The sequence below is a fragment of the Martes martes genome (genome assembly GCF_963455335.1).
Source record: "Martes martes genome assembly, chromosome: 1".
NCBI classification, from domain to species: Eukaryota; Metazoa; Chordata; class Mammalia; order Carnivora; family Mustelidae; genus Martes; species Martes martes.
Genome location: NC_137888.1, coordinates 39,763,357 through 39,784,652, shown reverse-complemented (window position 1 = coordinate 39,784,652; position 21,296 = coordinate 39,763,357). Strand labels below are relative to the sequence as shown.

The window sequence follows — 21,296 nt, the reverse complement described above, 5'->3', positions numbered from 1 at the left end:
AATTATTTATTAAGATGCATTTGAAGTCTTTAAGATTCATTTTTAACACTTTTAAGATACATTTATTATTTTTCTGACCAAAGTGCAATGTTTTTTAAATATCCTTAAACAAGTCACTGAAAAAAAGTATTCAAGAAACACAGATGGGAAATTTAACTTTTAGATTTCTTTATTTCATACCCGCCCTGTATTTAGTCTAAGGAAAAAAAAAAAAACCTCTTAATAAAGTGTTATTAAAACACTCACCAAATCATTTTAAAATAAACCCAGTACATGCATTACAAGATTCCACCGCTAGAAATTTTGTTAAGATTTGTTTAATAATTAGTAACACTATGGAAGACAGCACAGGAACGCATGTCATTAGATGTGATCCTTGCCTCTTACCCTCAGATTTATGTCAGAATAAAGCTGACAGTTCTCCTAGGCTCTGAACCCCCAGTGATTGCATCCCAATCCCCAGAAGCAAGGAAGATGTTCTGTCACACAACTTAGTATAAGTTGTAATAAAACAAAGCCCAAGTTTTCTTACCTTTCTATAGGAAATGGTCAGTTATTTGATAAATACTAGAACACATTTTTTTTTTAAACATTTACTTATTTATTTATTTGAGAGAAAGCGAGAGCACAAGCAGGGGGAGGGGCAGAGGGAGAGGGAGATGCAGACTGTCCATTGAGCAGGGAGTGGGAGGCAGGGGCTTGATCCCAGGACCCGGAGATCATGACCTGAGCTGAAGGCAGCCACTTAACCCACTGAGTCACCCAGAAGCCCCTGTATTAACACACTTCTAGGAATTCACTTTATGACTTTGTTTACCAAATGCATTTTTTAAGAACTGACTACACAAAAGGTTCCTTTGGTATTTGGTCCACAAATTCACTTCACAGGCTGGAAACTTAAAACCTACAAGAAAATGAGGAAGTAGGGAATCCCTAATCCTAATGTGCTGTAATTACTAAAGGGATATACACACATGCTAGAATTTTGCTCACAGAATGCACAAACTATAAAAGAATACGCTTTTTGAGTAAAAGCAAAGAACTAGCTGATCTCTTTGCTTTGTCTACATCATAGCTAAGATTAAGTTAGACTTGAACTCGCTGTCTACAACTGTGACCAAAAAAAAATTGAAGATAAAAATTTTAATTTGTCTTACTATATAATTTCCAGCCATTAACTGAGGTGTAATTACGAAAGGTTAAAATTGCCTTAAAAAGGGGTTGTCATAGAAGCTATCAAGGCAATATTCAAGCATGATTTCAAGGATGCTTTCAGGTTTAGAGTTTATCTTCTTTGTAAAAAAATCTTTGCAACTTCAAAAACTTCAATGACAGATTTAGAGGCATCTATTTTCTTGACTTTCCCCATTTCTTCATATAAGCCAATAATTGGCTATATTGACTGAAGATACATTCAAATTCTCTTTTCCAAGCCCTCTTTGTTGTTATCCCTCTTATTTTACTTTTTCCCCCTTAAGACATAGTTCAATACAGATCTCATTATTACAGTCAAAAAACAGAATGAAAGATAAATCTGCCTTTCCATCCATGGTCTTGTTCCAACCTTGAAGGTTGTCTTGATTTCTTGGAAACCCATCCATGAAGAATTCATCCTTTTGAGCTTTGGGAGCCATTGTCTGATCCATTTCCCTCTTTATTTTTAAGATTTTATGCATTTATTTGAGAGAGAAAGCATGAGCAAGAGAACACAAGCAGGGGGAGCAGAGAGAGAGAGGGAGAAGCAGAATCCCCACTGAGCAGGGAGCCTGATATAGGGTTTCATCACAGGATCCTGGGATCATGACCTGAGCTGAAGACAGCTGCTTAACCACCTGGGCCACCCAGGTGCCCCTAATCCATTTCCCTCTTTAACTAACTGATGGTTTTCTCAACTGGCACAATCTTTGCACATCTTTAATGTATTTTTCAATGATTCATCATACTATGAGTCTGGATTGCTCCTTTCATCATGAAGAACTTCTCTTGCAGATAGGTGTGCGTGTCATATTTTAGATCACCAGTTTACAATGAAGAGAATGTAACTCAGGAACATTCAACTAGATGCATAGCATGAGGGTACAGGGCTTCTATGCCCTCTCCAGGCAAGTGTCTTCCCTCGAATCTCTCATCTATTTCTACTATTAAATCATGGAGAATGTTCCCTATTTTTCTCTATGGAGAATTCATTATCCTCACTTCCAGGAAGAACACCTGATTTTCTTTAGGGAACTATTCCTCTTTACTCCGGCAAGGCTAGACATATATTCTTAGCTTCTAGACTGTGAACATGCCTCACATTGGCTAATCAAAAAATTGCAATGATGGTCAATCTCAGTACTTTTGCTGGAACTCCCGGGAAACAGGTTTTCTATTCTGTTGGTATTGCTAGGCTAACAAACGATAAACCTAGAATTACTATGACTATTTCTATAAAGACAATGAAGGTTTGTTAATGAAGCTACCAGAGGAAAGCAGAATTGAGAATATGGAGAAAAACCGAGCCTTTTTTGTGTGTGACCTTGAACCTACAGTCTGTTAAGTCGTGTGGGTCAAATTATTTTTTTTAAGATTTATTTATTTGAGAGAGAGAGCAAGTGAGGGAGAACAAGCAGAGGGAGAAGGGAGGGAGAGGGAGAAGCAGGTTCTCTGCTGAGCAGGGAGTCTGATACAGGACTCAATCCCAGGACCTTGATATCAAGACCTGAGCTAAAGGCAGATGCTTAACCGAAGGAGCCACCCAGGTGTCCCAGTCAATTTTTTTTTTATTAACAAATTCTTTATCAACAGAAGACAGTTTGATTGGATTGCTAATATTGCAACTAAAAAAAGGTGCTAAAATAAAAAATACAAGAAACAGCAAGTGTTGATGAGGATGTGGAGAAAAAGGAATCCTCATACATTGTTGGGAATGCAAATTGGAGTAGCCACTGTGGAAAACACTACGGATGCTCTTCAAAAACTTAACAATAGAATTACCATAAGATCCAGTAATGCCACCACTGGGTAATTACCCAAAGAAAACAAAAGCACTAATTCGAAAAGATATATTCATCCCTATGCTTACTGTAGCATTATTTACAACAGCTAAGATATGGAAGCAACGCAGGTATCCATCAGTAGACAAATAAAGAGGTGCTATATTTGTACACACATACGATGGAATATTACTCAGGCATAAAAAATAAAATCTTACCATTTGAGACAGCATGCATTGAACTAGAGGGCACAATGCTAAGTGAAATAAGTCAGTCAGGGTGCCTGGGTGTCTCAGTGAGTTAAAGCCTCTGCCTTCAGCTCAGATCATGATCCCAGGGTCCTGGGATTGAGTCCCGCATTAGGCTCCCTGCTTGGCAGGAAGCCTGCTTTTCCCTCTCCCACTCCCCCTGATTGTGTTCCCTCTCTCACTGTGTCTCTCGCTCTCAAATAAATAAATGAAATCTTAGAAAAAAAAAGAAATAACTCAGAGAAAGACAAACGCCATATGATTTCACCCATATGTGAAATTCAAGGAAAAAAATGCAAACTAACAAAAAGGAGAAAAAAATAAGACACTAAAAAACCCAGACTCTTAAATATAAACAAACTTGTGGTTACCAGAGGGGAGGTAGGTGGGGAATGGGTGAAATAGATAAAGGGGTTTAAGAATACACTTCTCTTGTTGAGGAATGTATAGAATTGTTGAATCATTATATTGTATGCTGAAACTAATATAACACTCTATGTTAATTACACTTTAGGTAAAAAAAAATTGTCTAAAGAGTAAAAAAAAAAGGTGCTATTTATGCATTGATATTAATTGTATGAAATGCTTTCCCTATAATCTATCAAGTATTATTTTGTTGTAATGATACTATATTAATAATTCAAAGTTAAACATCATCAACAATAATTTATAATTATAGAACTAAGGGTAGGAATGAGTAGATACTGGAGTTCAAAATGATCATGAATTACTTGTATACAGTACTGTTAGCTTCTCAGAGATGGGGGCATTACAAATACAATTTGGAATTATAATTTGATAGGCTATATTATCATACCAATAAATATCAGTCCTTAATAAGTTGGAAACTTATTAAATTTAAAGTATTAAGGAATTCTGAAAAAAAATAAAGCATTAGGGAATTCTGTAACTTCATCTTAATTTGACACTTACTGAATATTTCTATTATCCAAAACAAATGACTCGTTTGGAGAAAAAATATACCACTTGTGGATACCAAAATTTTTTTCCAAATAAAAGTTGAATGACTTAATATGAAAAACAAATAAAATCTTCTGAGAAACTGTTATTTACTAGGACACACTGTTGTGTGAGTCAGCACAAAAAATCCCCCAAAACTAAAAGAGGAAATGGCCTTCCTCCTATTAAAATCATCTCAATGGGATAGACAATCTTTTTGCTAATGCTACTTTTATGAGTGCATTGAGTGAACTCACAATCTTAGTTCTCTGTGGTAACAACAGAATTACTGCAATTACTGCTTTCTTCCTGAAGATGTGAGCCGGTTGCACAGAACCACAAGGATTTCCAAAAGAAGCTAAGCACTAGTATGGAATCCATCTGACCCAGTGGGCAGTATATCCACTGGTGGACAATGAATGTGGACTGCTCTGCTGATAGTGAGGGGAATGAAAGACTTTCCTTTTCTGCTGGGTAGAATCCTGGAGAACAATCAGGACAAGCAGTGACGGTGTTCATTTGGTAAACTTAGCATTTGTGACCATAAAACTATCAAGCTAGGATTCTTTGCACTGGAATACTACAACTAATGCAAAGGTCTGAAAGTGCCCTAAGGAATGTTTCTCATTTGTTTTAGAAGGTGCATTCCCAAAGGGGACAGACAGCTTAATAAATGCTTTGGGAATGATTTAATCACAAGGAATCAAAATGGATCCAACTAATGGTTCAATTTACTTCTAATTTGGACATCTCTTTAGGAGAATGTAAGATCCAGTCATAGATGAAGTTCATGGTAGGAAGGAATTTGGTTTCAACTTAAGGACTGGGAAATGACATTTAGTCTTTTATTATGGGAATAATACTTCTTGAATCAGTCCTGGAAGGAAGAAAATTGAAAAATAAATAGCCGAGAATATTGCTAATTGCTTTATAACCACGGTCTACAGACTTCCTAACTTTTTGAGATAGATACCAAATACTGCATTACTGTATAAATTGGGCACAGATAGATTGTTTAACTTGGGAAAGCATCATATCTGGTTATATGGTAGAGTAACAGTGTATTGTGTGTGTGTGTGTTTGTGTGTGTGCTCATGTATGGACACATATATACATTCTTATGCATACCTGTATGTGTGTATATACGTATACATCAATCTACACACACACACACACACACACACACAGACATCTTACAGTTCCAATTTAGAAATTCAATCACATGTCACATGTAGTTTACTGGTTAGAGGACTCCCACTTTGGGTTTTATAACCAAATACACTATCTCTGTTCCAGTAATACAACCACTGAATTATGAACATGATTATCAGCTAATTTGCAACAGCTAGGACATCAATCTTACTATGCAGTTTCTTGCCATACATAAAACAAAATGTCCTCCTGAGTTAAGTATCCAATCTATGTATATTTTGCAGATGGAACAAAATAACTTTATTTTATTTTATTTTTTTTAACTTTCATTTATAGTTAATTAGAATTTAGCATGTGAACTCTGATTCCTAAGTTACTTATTTAAAATGTAAGTACATGTTTTTTTTCAGAGTAAAAAGTTAAGAATCTGTGTACATGTCCAAGTTGTAGAAAAATATATAGAGGGCTTTTTAAAAAAGTGCTTTATAGAGTGCAAGGGTTATCTGTTTGCTTATTGAAATACTGTCTCCTTGTTCCCAGCTCAGAGGTTCTGATCCAGTAGGTCAGGAACAAGGCCAAGAAATATACTTTTTTTTTTTTTTAACAGATAGATTAGGTGGTTTTTGATATAGTCAGCTCAGGGGCAACATTTGGGAAATGGCATTAAGTGGCAAACAGTGAAGGCTTGTAATTTTATTTTTCCTAGTTTCAGTTTGGGAACATTCTAGGGACTTAAAAGAGGCAGAAGTCTGTTCATGCTGTATACTTTGACTTAAAAACGATTCTCAAGGAAGCAGAGTCCACTAGTGGAAACAATGGCAATTTTCAAAGCAGTTTATAACCAGGATGAGTAACAGAGCAGACAAAGACAAACTGAGTGCTACCCTTTGCAACTTCAGTCTAAACGAGATGCAAAAATCTCTCATACGTGGCCTTTCCTTAACAGCCAAAGAAAAGGTGTTGTTGACTCAGACTCTCACACCCTAAAGAAGAAACTTCAGGTAAGAAAATGGTGACTTCAAGACACTTAAACCCTGTTATACAAGTCTGAAGTTTGCCAATTTGAAGACAAAAACAAACAAAAGAGCAAAGAAAGAACACAAAACCTTGAAAATATTTTCTCTATTCTTCCACCATCCAAAGGCTTCTAATTTCTGAGATTTTGATACAAGTTTTGAATACCTCAAATATAACTTCAAATATCATTATTTTGCTATAATATGAATTCTTGAGAACATCAAATGTGAAATCCTGGGGTGATCTGAAAATGGTTTAGCTTGACTCGGTGAAAGAGACAAAGATTTTTGCCTCTGTTATGACTTCAATTGCAAAATATGCACCATGATGATCATTTCTTATAAGAAAGAATATTTCTGTGCATTTATGTGCCAGCATGTATATATCATACATATTATACATTATATATAATTAATTATATCTATCATCGCATTTGCTTAATGAAGGAAGTACTTTCATAAATTCACTTTGCCTTTAACAACGCTTTTCAGATTCACGTAAGACATGGCTTTTAGCTTGTTTATTCAGTGTGAGCTTTCTTCTAGCCTCTAGACAGGTGTCACAGTGTAGTGGTTAAGAGCACAGGCTTGTGGCATTAGAGTATGCAATCCTTACTGACTGTGTGACCTTGGGCAAGCCACTTAACCTCCATAATTCTCAGTTTCCCTACAGGGGTGATAGTAGTACCTATCATATTATTAGTAATAACAGTGCATGGGGATGATTTTAGTATCTACTTCATGGGGTGGTGAAGAGTACAATAATCCATAGTATAAGTACAATTTTCAAAAAGTTAACAATATGGCTTATTTATAAATATAAGTTAAATATGGGTCAAAGATTTTATTCAACCCCAATGGATAAACCAATCAGATAGCAAGGCAGACTCACAGCATTTTGAGGATCTGGGCATTTATAAGCATTTTGAAACATTATTAGTAACAAGATCTAGGTAAGATTCAACATAATTATCTATAATACTTGGGTTTATTATTCTTCAGGACGGAAATTATTTTTGTGTTAGAAAATCATCTACAAGTTAAGATGTCACTGAGTCTGGACTTTTCATCAACAGCAGTGAATTTAACAAATCCCATTCTCTAGATTATTAAATAATTTGGAGTGTACCGGTTAGATATTAAAAGCACGCTCCTTTGTTTTGTTTATATAATTTTCTTAATATCCTTTAATGTATGAGGACTTATAAAACTTAGTTACTAATATTTTTATCACTATTGTGTATTTTGTAAGCCAAAATGTTTGTGCACTCCGACTAGATTATCACTTTTCTGTACCATGATGTTTGTCCATCGTAATAGCAAATTCCTCTCATATATACAAAAACATCTAGCTATTCCAGTTATTCTTCAGTCACAAGATGCACCTACTACTTGCAGGAATCAGAAGAATAACTATTTTTTTTTTTTTAAGATTTTATTTATTTCTTTGACAGAGAGAGAGAGATCACAAGTAGGCAGAGAGGCAGGCAGAGTGAGAGAGGGAAGCAGGCTCCTGCCGAGCAGAGAGCCCGATGTGGGACTCGATCCCAGGACCCCGAGATCATGACCCGGGCCGAAGGCAGCGGCTTAAACCACTGAGCCACCCAGGCGCCCAGAAGAATAACTATTGATTTACTGTATATACTGTCCAAATAATTGTCTCTTCACTTGTCAATTATTGATTGAATGTCAGACTCTGAGAATACTGCATTGGGTGAGACAGTCCTTTCTTTTGTGGAACTGTATCTTATATTTATATGCAATATTTAAGAACCATTTCTACTTCAAATGTGCCATAAGCATTGATCTGAAAAAAGAACTATGGAAAAGCATTCTTGTTAAGTGATGGCCATTTTTGGCCCCAGACTTCTTCACACAAATTATCTGGAGAAAGTCCATCAGTCTCCTAGTTCAAGACATAGGTGGCAAGGTAATGCAGGGGCTCACGTTCGTAGCTCTCCACTGCACATTCACTTTTTAAACATCCAAAATGTTTTTCTGTATTTTAAAATAAAGCAACCAAAATGTCATGAGAGATCACAAATACTCATTAAATAGGTCCTCTCAAATCTATTTTGCTATTATTAATTTCAAGATATTTGGTTCCTCAAAAAAAATTCTTTCCATAAAGTGAACAAAAGAAGGCATGAGAAATTATTATCTTTATGAAGATAAACCAGAGCATAATAAAATGAGCTAATGAATAATAAAGTTTTATCATTGTAAAACATATCATTTATCTTATGACCAAGAGTATTCCTGTTGCTCTGAAAATATATCTATGGGCATATGCTGAGGGACTCTTTGATATTCTTATATATTTCAGTGAGTCCATACATGTCGATATTTTTTACTATTTAAAAACCTGCACACATAGAGGAAATTACACATAATAAATGGATTTTATCTTATGCTATGGTTCTGAAGTAAGAAATTTTATCTTTTCCTCAAAAATATTATATGCAGACATGTACATTTCTGCACATGATTTCAAGGGGCTTATAATCCCTCTAGAATAGTATTCTAGAGTAACAAATACACTACAAAAAATTTGTATCCATATTAAATATTTAAATGACCAGGGAGATTTTTTTAAAGTATGCTCTGCCAAATTATTTTCACTTTAAAATTTAAAACTCATTTTCAAATCTTATAATGTGACCCAATTTGTTTTGTAAATAAGACTAAAAGTTAAGTGTACTTAAACTAGGGGAATGCCAGTATATATGTAGACTAAATACTATTTTGGAGTTACAAATTTGAAGCAAGGAATAGTTTATCTTCTCACTGAGATCATATTTATACTTCTGTCAAAAATGTTTATTATTGGGTGTAAGTGAGGATATTAGTAATTTCCGAAGTATTCACAAATTGCATACACCTTGGATTAAAAAGCACAGTCTCCAACACTGTTTTCACAGTTTAAGTAAATGATTCTCTTTTCAAAGGAGGACTTGAGTATTTTCTCTGTGAGAATAATGGTGTATCTTACAAGAGGCGCTGGCTTCCTTGAAGCAACACGCAGTAGTAACTACATGTTTGGAGAATGGAAGGCAAGTGTGCAAACCTTGATGCACTGCTTAGTTCCACTCAAGCCAGTGTGGATGTGGAAATGGAATCAAGAGTTCTCTAAAGAAACGGGAAGGCCCAGGAGCAAGACTGTGAAGGGTATGGGTCTGCATGCCTTCTCATGAGAGCAAGATTCCTCTATCTCCATGCCAGCTTTGGAGGCTTTGGATTTTAGGTTATTAAGGAAGATGATTATTTTTTTAGGTACATTTAACATGTCACTTATGCTTCATTTGATAATTTCAGTGCGGGATTTCAGATTCTGCATATTACATACAGATACAGAATATGACTTATCCTCAAATGATAGTACGTGAAAACAAATATCCCTTCAGAAATTTGTGGCTAATTCTCATGAAATCACCCAACCAAATTGTCAGAGTTTGGAGACCAAACTAAAAATGTCCAATAGGCCGTAGGAAGTGGTGGTGAGTCTCCGGAGGAAACTCTCTGTGGTTGGGACTTTGTTGGAGGGTATTGACTGGCTGGGCGGTGAGGCTTTTTAAAGGGAGGGCCAGAACCAAAGATACCATCTGTACAGATCTTACTTTTTATTTATTTTTTCTTTTGCATGCTGACTTTACACCACAAATAAAAAACTACTTCGGAATGGAACCCCATCTACAATGGTTTTCTGTTGATGAAAAGCACTTGGAAAATTGAGAAGGGAAGCAGAGAAAGTTTCTTTTTCTTTTTCTCTGTTTTGTTGCTCAGGAAGGAATGGACTTGAGACAGTAGGAAATAGTTATTTCACTGTTTGATTCAGAAAGTTGAATCAAAGATATTAATCTATACCTTTGAATGATAAGAGGTAATCTTTTCTAGAAAATCCACACACTCAAAATGTTTTGTATTTAGTTCTCAGAATGTCCACTGTTACAATAAAACCAAAACAAAGATGTATTTTATTTTAAAGTTTTAAGGGCTAGATATGAATTCTGTGGTTGACTTAAGTCCTTTGGTTTCTGATTTCAATCTTTTCTGGCTACTATCTACTGAGTGCCTAATTTACTACCTATTAACCTATCCTTCATGGGTGAGGTGTCAAATACAAAAAGGCGGAATCCACACTAATTAATTCTCAACTCTGAGCAATGTTAAGAAGCTCATTGGGGGGGCACCTGGGTGGCTCAGTGGGTTAAGCTGCTGCCTTTGGCTCAGGTCATGATCTCGGGGTCCTGGGATCGAGCCCCGCATCGGGCTCTCTGCTCAGCAGGGAGCCTGCTTCCTCCTCTCTCTCTCTCTGCCTGCCTCTCTGCCTGCTTGTGATCTCTGTGTCTGTCAAAGAAATAAATAAAATCTTTAAAAAAAAAAAAAAGAAGCTCATTGGGAATAAAGGTTTAATGTGCTCTTTAAAATAAAATTTTGGATTATCTATAGGTTTCAATTTTCCATTCCCCATTGTTATAGACAATTAAGAGTTGTATTTTTGGGGCCCTTGGGTGGCTCAGTCCATTAAGCACCTCCCTTCAGCTCGGGTCATGGTCCCGGGGTCCTGGAATGGAGCCTTGCATCGAGCCCAGAGCCCGGCATCAGGATCCCTGCTCTGTGGGGATCTGCTTCTCCTGCTGCCTCTGCTCCTCCCCTCTATTCCTGTTCTTTCTCTCTCTCAAATAAATGAATAAAATCTTTTAAAAAGGTTGTATTTATACATAAATTGGATTTGTTAGAAAATTCCTTTTAAAGTAATGAAAAGGGGCTAATGATATTATTTTTCCCTAGGCATGAAACTAATATTTTTTGATGCTTAACTAATCAAACTTGAAAGACACTCTCAACTCATGATCTGTCAGGAAGTACAAGTTCCCCACTTCGTCAGCTATTTTCCAAAGTGGGTTCTTGAAAAATTCTCATATGCAAACAAAGAATGTAAAGACATAGATAACCTACCAGATTTCTTAGGAGATGGGAAATAATCTATAAAAATATCTTAAAATAATGCAAATAATATAAACACATGGCATACATAGGAAGAGACAGTACAATTACCCTCCACATCCCCAGATAAAATTATAGAAATCTTCAAAACTTCTGGTCTAGGTCTACAGTAGGGTAGACTTGCTGGCTAGATGTTCAAATGCTCTGCTCTCTCTGACCTCTCCCTTAGTGATGAAGACCCAGGGCAGGGAAGCATAGAAGTTCATTACCTTATCCTAGGAGAGAAAGATAGAGATTGTGGATGTAGATGTGGATGTGGTTGCTTTTGGCCTAGCTGTATTGATCCTAAATGCAGTACAATAGCTGGATGCTGGTTATTCCCACATCTCCTCATCCTTCTCCAAGGAAGAAGTTTCTCTCAAGGCTATCATGGTAGATATATTTTTTGGCACCGATTTCTAATGTGAAAGAAATTTGGGGATAAACGGTGAGAGCTTATTTTGAAGGTTGGTGAAATTACGCTCCATTATTTTCCAATTTATTTAAATAAACTGGCTAAAATATGAACAATTTTTACTAAGGACTTGGATTTTTTTTGAAACAGGGCTTTGAAATTTCTGAACTTAAAATCTCAATTGCAGAACATGATTTTCATGCAAATGAGAAAAGCACACATACTAGAGAATTTGTTTAGGTTTTTAAATCTTGATGTCAGAATTACATGAAAATAGCTTTAATAAAAATCGTATTTGTCTATGATATAGAGTACAAGACAGTAGTGTAGTCTGATAAATAAAATCTTGGAAATAAATTTTTAAATAGAGTAATAAGAATAATGATAATAACACCCTCTATTAGCCATTCATTATTTATGGACCTTCAAGCATATTGTAGGTGCTGTGGCACTGTCGTCCATTCAAGGAATTGATTTGATAGTGGGTAAGACAAATAGCACATACACAGTACTGATATGACATGATACATGCTTATAGACACATATCCAAGTGCAAGGGGAATACCAAGCTGAGAAAAATGGATCAAGATGAGACCAAGGCTGACAAAGCTTTATAAGGGACTTTATCTAAAACGATCAGACATCCACTGGACATATAAGCAGCAAGTGGAGAGAGGCATTCTAACTGGAGAGACTGGTCATGTGGTTACAAAGGAGTGAACAAAGGTGAACTTTATGAGAAAGCCAAGCAGCTGAAAAGAACAAGTGTCAGAACTGAGTTTGGAAAAATTTGCAAGGGTAGGGAGAGAAACCTAAAAAAATCTGTATTTTTGTTTCTCACCTGGAGAGGGCCATTGATGCATATCAAAGCAAGAAAACAGCATGAAGGGAAATAGGTTCCAGCTTTCTATAATAAAGATTTTCAGAAGCATAGAAGGAAACAGGTTCCCTGAGACAGAATAGGGTCTTTTTCAAGTTCCTTTATCCTGGTATAGAGAAAAAAGGAAATCCTTGCTATTCCAAAGACATCAATACAAGAAGCCTAGGAAAGCAAGCAGGGTTTCTGCAAGTGTGTCCTGGGTAACAGACAATGGTGCCGAGAGTGGTAGGAGAATGCAAGAAGAGAACTAACATCTGGTGAGCATCCAACACATGTCAGGAAATACCTTTTAGTAATATGATCTTATGTGATTTTTCACAATAACCCTATGAAGTGTTAATTATTATCTCAAAGTTAAATATGGTTAAATTAAGTTCCAGAGAGGAACCTGCCTGAGATGATACCACTGGTAGAGGCAGAGGCAGGATCTGAAACCCTGGCTGTCTGGTATCATGGTAGAGGCAGAGGCAGGATCTGAAACCCTGGCTGTCTGGTATCATCACTTATACTCTTTTTGTAGATGCTCAACATAGCAACTCTCCAACCCACCATTCCCAAACCTCACTGCCTTTCAGGGACATGATTCTGAGTTGACCCCTCTATGGCTTGATAGGGAAGGTGTGGTGCAGTCAGAAACCAGGTCAGTACACCTCCATGAGACTAGAATGGGTCAATCTTTCAAAGAAGTCACAGTGTTGGAGAAAAAGGGATAGATGCCAGAGATATTTTGTAAGCATAACCGAGAGGATATGGTAACCCAATAGATATTTGAAATGAAGGAAAGCTGGGCATTTAGAAATGTATCTTCTAGCTTGAGAGACTGGATAAAAAAGGTACAATCAACCAACATCGAATATGGGAGGAGGTACAAGCTCCATGATTAGGAGATTAAATTTGATCTGAAAACAATGGGACCTACTTTAGTAATTGCTCAAATAAATTCAGAAGAGAGGAACCAGAGATTTTACCATACCACATTTCATACATTTACTGATCATTAATTTATTGCAAGCCCAAGCAAATGAACACCATAGTATACTATAAAACTCATTATCAGTCAGGTCCAGACAACTCTGAAGGTTATTATTTGGGTTCATTTAAATATTTCAAATACAACTTGAAGATCTGAAGCAGTCACTACTTTTCTGGTAAGAAATATGTAAATCCACCCTGCAAAGTTAATCTATTATGGCTATGGTCTGAAAGACTATTAGGGGAAACAAGAGATGTGAAGAGTAGGAAAACAGATTTACCACCATGACATTTTTTCCACACCATGACGCATTTTTATGTGCTTTAGCTACCACACAGTTTGAAAGGATTTGGCATAATATTACTTCTGATGGTCACTATCACTAAATCTAAACACCATTTTTGACTATGAGGGGAAAGACGAAGAATGTTCCTAAGTATAAGCCTTCAGGAGCTAGGGATGGAAGTTGGAGAGATGAATAATTCAAACAAAAACAAAAATGACTTCCCTTTTCTCAGTTTTTGAGAGCTTCCTTTCTTATAGAATTACCTGGAGTTGAAAACAGGTAGAATTATATCTTTGAATCAATATGATATTTTTGGCTCTCTGTATTCAAAAGGAATGCCAAGAATGTACTTCGTGAACAAAGAATGCATTTATGAAATCACGCTTAGCACACTGATGTTCATGTGCAGCTGTTAAACTGATTCCCGTGGATCCCAAGCCTGTTTCCACTGATAGATACATATAATGCCTATGAATTAATTCATTCTCAAGAATTAAAGTGCCAGACAGCATTGTAGGTATGGACCTGAGAATAAAACTGGACAAGTCCTTTCCTAATAGGGGAGAGAGACAATTAAAAGACCCCACATATATAGAAATATCATTTCCAAGGGGGCTTTGTGCTGTGAAGAGTGACAAGTAAAAAGGCCTCTTTTACATAGATGAGTTTAAAATAGTGGCCAGGGATCCAATCAGATAGCATTTTATAGGGCATGATAGGGATATACATTACAGTAGAATCAGTAGAACTTGCTGACGGATTGAATGAGGATGAGAGGGAAAGGAAAGGATCAGGAATGACACCCATATTTTTGACTTAAGCAACCAAGGGTTTAGTGGCACCATTGGAAAAATAGGGAAAACCTGGAGAGAAACAATTTTGGATAGAACCCTGAGAAGTTGATCTGGAGATAGAGACTGGATATGCAACGACGGTGCAGAGCCATTTGGTGTCTAAGTCTAGAGGTCACAGGAAATTCAGGACTGGGGGTCTAAATCTGGAAAACTGCATATGCAAATTTTTAAAGCCACGTGAACTGTTGAAGCAATATCAGTGTGGATGAAGAACGGAAGAGGGCTGAGATTCCCAAAGCATTCCTACATCTCGAGGTCCCAAAAAGGGCAATGAACTGTAAAGGAGACTGCATGGGTAAGAGCTCTTGAAACAGAATACCTCTGCTCTCTACATTACTTTTCTGTAACTCAAACTGGCAACCCACTGCAGCTTATAAATTGGTGGTATTCTCTATCATAACTGAGAATCAATGCACTGGGAAAATAAAAACCTTTTAAAAAAGAGTATTAAGGAGACTGGGGACCACTGGGATTTTAAAATCTAATATATAGAATTATAAATCAGTAAAAATTTAAAAGTATTTTTCGTAGACAGTAACATTCTGTCTATCCAATTAACAAAAAAATAGTTTAATTATTAAACAAATACTTCTAGCTTGGAATTGTTGCTTACATGAGCAGTATGCCAGACTGTTCTTAAAAACTATTAAAAACCATGTATACTGCAACAGAATTATCTTATGTTTGCATTAATATCCTAAATAATAATACACATTTCTATAAAACTTGAAATTTTACAAAATATTCTTTGATTAACTCAGACAACTGTGTAAGGTTTGCAAGGTAAATATTATTATCACCATTTTGCTACTAAGCAAATGGGATTCAGAGAGGCTGACTGATTTGAATAATGTCATCCAGCTAGGTATATATGACCTGAACGAGAATCTTATGACTCTTAATCCATTGCTTTTCCCAAGATCACTCCATTTATTATGTGGTTTGATTTCCTTTTTTTTTTTTTTTAAAGATTTTATTTATTTATTTGACAGAGAGAGACACAGCGAGAGAGAGAACACAAGCAGGGGGATTTGGAGATGGAGAGAAGCAGGCTCTCTGCAGAAGAGGGAGCCCCATGGGGGGCTCAATCCCAGGACTCTGGGATCATGACCTGAACGGAAGGCAAAGCTGAGCCACCCAGGAGCCCCTGTGGTTTGACATCTTATTTACATTTAGAATCTGAGAGGCATGCGCAGACTGTGTATTTCATGGGTAAGGGATAAGTGGTCCCGTCGCAGTAAGCAGCCTAAGCAAGCTAAGCAGTAGCTGCGATTAAAATACTTTACTTTGGCCATTACGTTTAAAAATCACAGAAACAGGGAGAGAGTAAGAGCTAAAACAGATTTGTCATTCTATGTGAGATAACTATCATCCCTCCAAATAACAAAAATGTAAAACTGGATCTTCCAAGAGATGATGATGATGATTAAAATTCTTTGCTAAATCTGAAATTCTGCAGGCTTTCTTTCTGATACAGTATTTTATATCTATTTTTCATTTTCTAGAAGCATTTCTCTAATTCACTTTTTCTTTGATCCATGTTCACTCACTGAAATGTTCTCTTAGCAATGTTTCAGGTTTCTACCGTATCTTCTTCCAGCAGGTTCTCAGGCCTATCCTCCTTATGCCTTTAAACACTACCGGCCATTACTGAACCAGTTAGTCAATGGTGGTGGTCTTTCTTGGAAACAGTACTCATGACTTTCATTCTCTCAGAGTCACGTCTGCTTTTAGTTCCTTGATTTACCACATTGTTTTCACAACTAGTCACAATTTATTTTTCTTCAACATGTAAATCTGAGAATGCTCACCATATTGTGACAGATTGAATTATAGGTTTTCATCACCACTCTGCCTCCTCATGTCCCTGCTCTTGGGAGAAGTCAGCGAGAGGATCACAGTCCACTTTAATCTCACCCTCTCTTAACTCCTCCTTTAAAAAAAAAAAAAAGTGAAGCATATTATTTCCTTTTGATTTTCTCAAAACTTTTCCAGCCAAAATATACCCTGGCTCTGATGTATTGACGTAGCTGTAGCCCTTCCTCTTCCATTCCCACCAACAGCCACTTTTAAAAAATGAAACATCAGGTTTAGAAGTCAAAGAAGAGAAAAAGATATGCGTGTGTGTGTGTGTGTGTGTGAATATAAACCATAATATCTATGTTATACAATGCATACTAAATAAGGATATTTTGCTATTCTTTTTGTAATTAACGTTTATCAATATCTACCAGACACTGGATTAGAGAATCAATTAGAGAACCGAGAGCAAATTTAATTATGACACTTGGGAGAATAAGTTCATTGACCTGCTCCTTATGAAATCATTTATTTGGGTCACCTAGGTCATTCAGTTAGTTAAGTGTCTGCCTTTGGCTCAGGTCATGAGCCCTGCTCACTGGCGAGTCTGGTCCTTCCTCTGCCTCTGCCTCTCCCCCTGGTTTGAGCAATCTCCTCTCTTTCAAAAAAAAAGAAAAAATAGGATACTATTTGTTCCATATAGGGGAGCAGGACTAGTATTATCAATAACGGAAAGGCAATCACAAATATTTTGAGATTTAAGGGGCTATGGGAAGGCTCTTTTCTAGCAGATGTGGGACATCAAATTGTTAACATATAATACAGAATAAGCTAGTAGCATACTACATTTCATACTTTGTGGGATTAAGGGGAGAATACCATAAGATTGCTGGCTATGTCAGCTGGGGTCAATTTCTCATGGAAAAAAGAAAAGAAACCAATAATTTTGGTCTTTCCTAATTCATGGAGTTGATAAGAAAATCAGAGAAGATAATGTACTTGGAAGTAATTTGGAAAACATAAGGATTGTATAAATGTAGCTTATTTTAAGGCTTTGTTTTAAAATTGGCAATCCTAGGGCACCTGGGTGGCTCAGTGGGTTAAAGCCTCTGCCTTCCGCTCAGGTCATTATCTCAGGGTCCCAGGATCAAGCCCTGCATCAGGTTCTCTGCTCAATGGGGAGCCTGTTCCCTGCACCCCCCCACCCCCGCCTGTCTCTCTGCCTACTTGTGATCTCTGCCAAACAAATAAATAAAATCTTTAAAAAAAAATAAAATTGGCAAACTTATTACTTCTTGTCTTAGCCAGGAAATCAATGGATGTAACCTTCAATTAAAAAAAAAAAAAGTTTTATTTGGTATGTTCCAGAGTGCTTACACTGGCTTTGATTTGGTCATATTTAATATCATTCAAGATAAATTTAAAATTTGATTTACATGAGTTACTATTCAAATGGTCAAGCAAAACTTACAAAACATAAATAGGGTAATAAATACTACTGCTGGTCAAATTTGTAAATCTTAGCCACTTTATTTTAGGTTTATCCTTTTGTCTTTAAGATAGAAAACTAGTAACATCAAATAGTAACAAAAAAAAAACCAACCCAACACATTTATGAGGTTGATTTTAACTAAGTGTGCCAGTATCAACTCTCAAACTTATTATTTGAAATTTGCCCCTTAAATTGAAAGGATGTAAAAATATGGTCCATCTTTTTATGAAGTGTTATTCAGTAATTATTCTAAAACAACGTGTTACTATATTTCCAAATATCGCATCTTTGATGGTATGTGACCATCTTTTGCATACTTCTCAATATCTTGGAGATGGCAGTAAACAATACATTCCATTCTCTAAATATAAGTATAAATCATGATAAAGTGGTTCATAATTCTAGGAAACTAATGTTATTGAAATATTTACTCATGTCTCTCAATTTTGCTTATTAGATTCTAAGATTTAGACTTGCTAATTATTATTACTTCCCAAAGTTGGGTTGAAGTATTTCTACTGCTCAAAAAGGAATTAAAATATCCACACAGAAAAACAAAAAAGCAGAATATGAAGGTTAAAAAATTAAAATTATCAGTGCAATGTCCTTGAAAAGAGTCCAATAAATTTGAATTAACTTTTTCACATTCAATATTAAATTTTTTCCTAATTTTATTAAAGTCTGTAGTTTGTCATTATTAAGCATGGATTTTGGTTGAAATACTAATTAATACTGAATCTCATTTTAGGGGACTTATAAAATATAAAAACATTTTACTTCATATAGCTAATGTTCTTTTATTATCTTATCACAAACATTAAAAGTTTATGATCTTATATTTTGGTGTAATGGAGATACTGGTTAATTATAAAGTTTTTTATTAATAAATATAAATTAATTAATTTTCCAATTTTATTTCTTTCTACAACTTGCCATACCCAGCATCAACAAGTGAAAACAAAACAAAACCAAACCAGAAGATATTTTGAAAAGGAATAGCTCTGTAATGGTGATGTCAAAAAAAGAAGAGAAAAAATAATAAAGGAGGGTCTAGTTAATGAGGTAATTTACTAAAATTCTAATATTTCTTCTCTGAACTTAAAAGATCCAAACTCATAAACTAGATGAAAAATAAAACTGCCCTATAAAAATAAGCCAAAAGATGAACAAATTGATACAAATATATAAAAATATTCAAGGGCGCCTGGGTGGCTCAGTTAAGTTAAAGCCTCTGCCTTCAGCTCAGGTCATGATCCCAGGGCCTAGGGATCAAGCTGCATCGGGCTATCTGCTCAGCAGGGAGCCTGCTTCCTCCTCTCTCTGCCAGCTTCTCTGCCTACTTGTGATCCCTGTCTGTCAAATAAATAAATAAAATCTTAAAAAAAAAAATTCAAGGGTTGGGAATAAAATCTTATTATCTTGTGCCAATTGGCTCAGCAATTAAAATACTTAAATGTGCATCAGGTTTGGAGAAATGAATACAACCATACAAATTTATAGTGATAACTGGTAAAATTCTTTTCAGAAGAACCTTGGCAATAAGCAACATGTCCCAATAATGTTCATATCATTTGACTAGTAATCTTACTGCTGGGTATTTGTCATGCAGAAATATTTAAGTAAAAGAGTATGCATATGAAGCAATTCTTTGAACTGTTTATTAACAGTGAAAAACATGAAGTAAAACTCTCTTCGTTGTTCTACGGATAACAAGAAGTTAAAGGATATTTTTCTTGTTCCCTAGAATTTAGCCCAAAGCTGAAACCAGAAAGCAACAAGAACCAATACATAAGTTTATAAATCTAACGATAAGGCTCTATAAGTTTCAATAAGTTGTTAAAGCGAGTCACACTCCTGCAGAGCATACAGAGAAGATCCCAAAGTTAACCCTGTGCTAAAGACTGAATGTTTTTGTCTCCACCAAATTCTTTATGTTGAAACCTGATCCCCAATGTGATGGTGTTAGGAGATGGGGCTTTTGGGAAGTGATTAGGTCATGAGGGTAGAACCCTCATGAATGGGTTTAGTACCCTTAAAAAAAGACACCCTCCCCCCCAAAAAAAAGACACCCCGGAGAGCTCCCTCTTCCCCTCCTCCATGGGAGGATTAGAAGAAGGGAAAATATGGCCATCTGTAAACCAGCAAACAAGCTCTCTAGACGCCGGATCTGTGAATACTTTGATCTGTGACTTCCTAGCCTCCAGAACTGTGAGAAATAAATTTCTGTTGTTTGTAGGCCACTCAGTCTGTGGTACTTTGTTATAGCTTCTTCAACTAAGACGCCTCATTATACCCTCCCCTCACATTTACAATTGAGAGGAAACAAGTAAAGTTTCCTAGTGAGCAAAACTGAAGGAAGTACAGACACAGCCCTGAGAGTAAATGCTTCCTTACATATTTTGCTCTACATTTCTTTACTAGTTGGATATTGGTTTGGCCTATAGACTCAATGCTACGTCTGTGGGATACACAAATGGGGAAAGCATAAATAGAGAGAGGAAGGGATAGGGTGGTACGGAAGAGGTGGGTGAAGAAGGGGTGGCAGTAGGGGAGCCCGAAAGCCCATAATTTGGCAAGCTAGGGTTGCAGAGTTCCTGTGGATCAAGTGGAGGTCTGGGATGACATTTAGGTCTATGCTGTCATCTTCCACCATTCCTGTTCCACAGATCCTTCTGCTTCTGGAGTTGGCTTACTCTATGAGCAGACTTCATGGTGCAGTATTGGCAGGATGTCTCACATACAGAATTGTCCAGATTTTCCTTCTGACCTATAGGAAATATGCAACCTCACTATGCTAAACAGTGGGTTGGAGTCTCCACTGTCACGGCACCATCAGTCCCATTGCCTTGCACATAGATTATTTTTAAAGTTCTTATCACAAACTTTCCGAACTCTGTGTCAGTTGATATCAGTACTGTCAATACCCGGGAAAAAAATCTAAAGATGTGTGTCTTATGTATGCATGTACCTAGTACAACATTTACTCTGACTCATTCAGAGGGTTGCTTTACATCTAAGCTAAGGTCTCTCTGTTGAAAGCTCTTCAAACATGAAGCAAATAAATTTGTGAAGAAATCCCAGAGTTACACAGTGTCTGTATAATTCTTTAAAACAACCAAATATAAAGCACAAGAACTCTTGTCTTCCTTCCTGATAAAGGTGTTTCCTTGGGATCCTCTAAAAGCAGAGCACCATTCTGTTATCAGACAGTTTCCACAGAATATGTGCTTGTCAATTCCATGTCTGATAAAGAATATCC

At 36.3% G+C, this 21,296-nt stretch overlaps 1 pseudogene across 1 annotated transcript in view; it reads right to left on the bottom strand.

Moving 5' to 3' along the window:
• Positions 1-1,285: 1,285 nt before the first annotated feature.
• LOC308338401 (UMP-CMP kinase-like) overlaps positions 1,286-21,296 on the bottom strand; it is a 47,233-nt pseudogene continuing 27,222 nt past the window's right edge. Inside the window, exons 2-3 of the transcript in view lie at positions 1,874-1,990; positions 1,286-1,659 (exon numbers count right to left, since the gene is read on the bottom strand). The product of the transcript in view is annotated as a UMP-CMP kinase-like (transcript). The remainder of the gene's footprint in view (positions 1,660-1,873; positions 1,991-21,296) is intronic.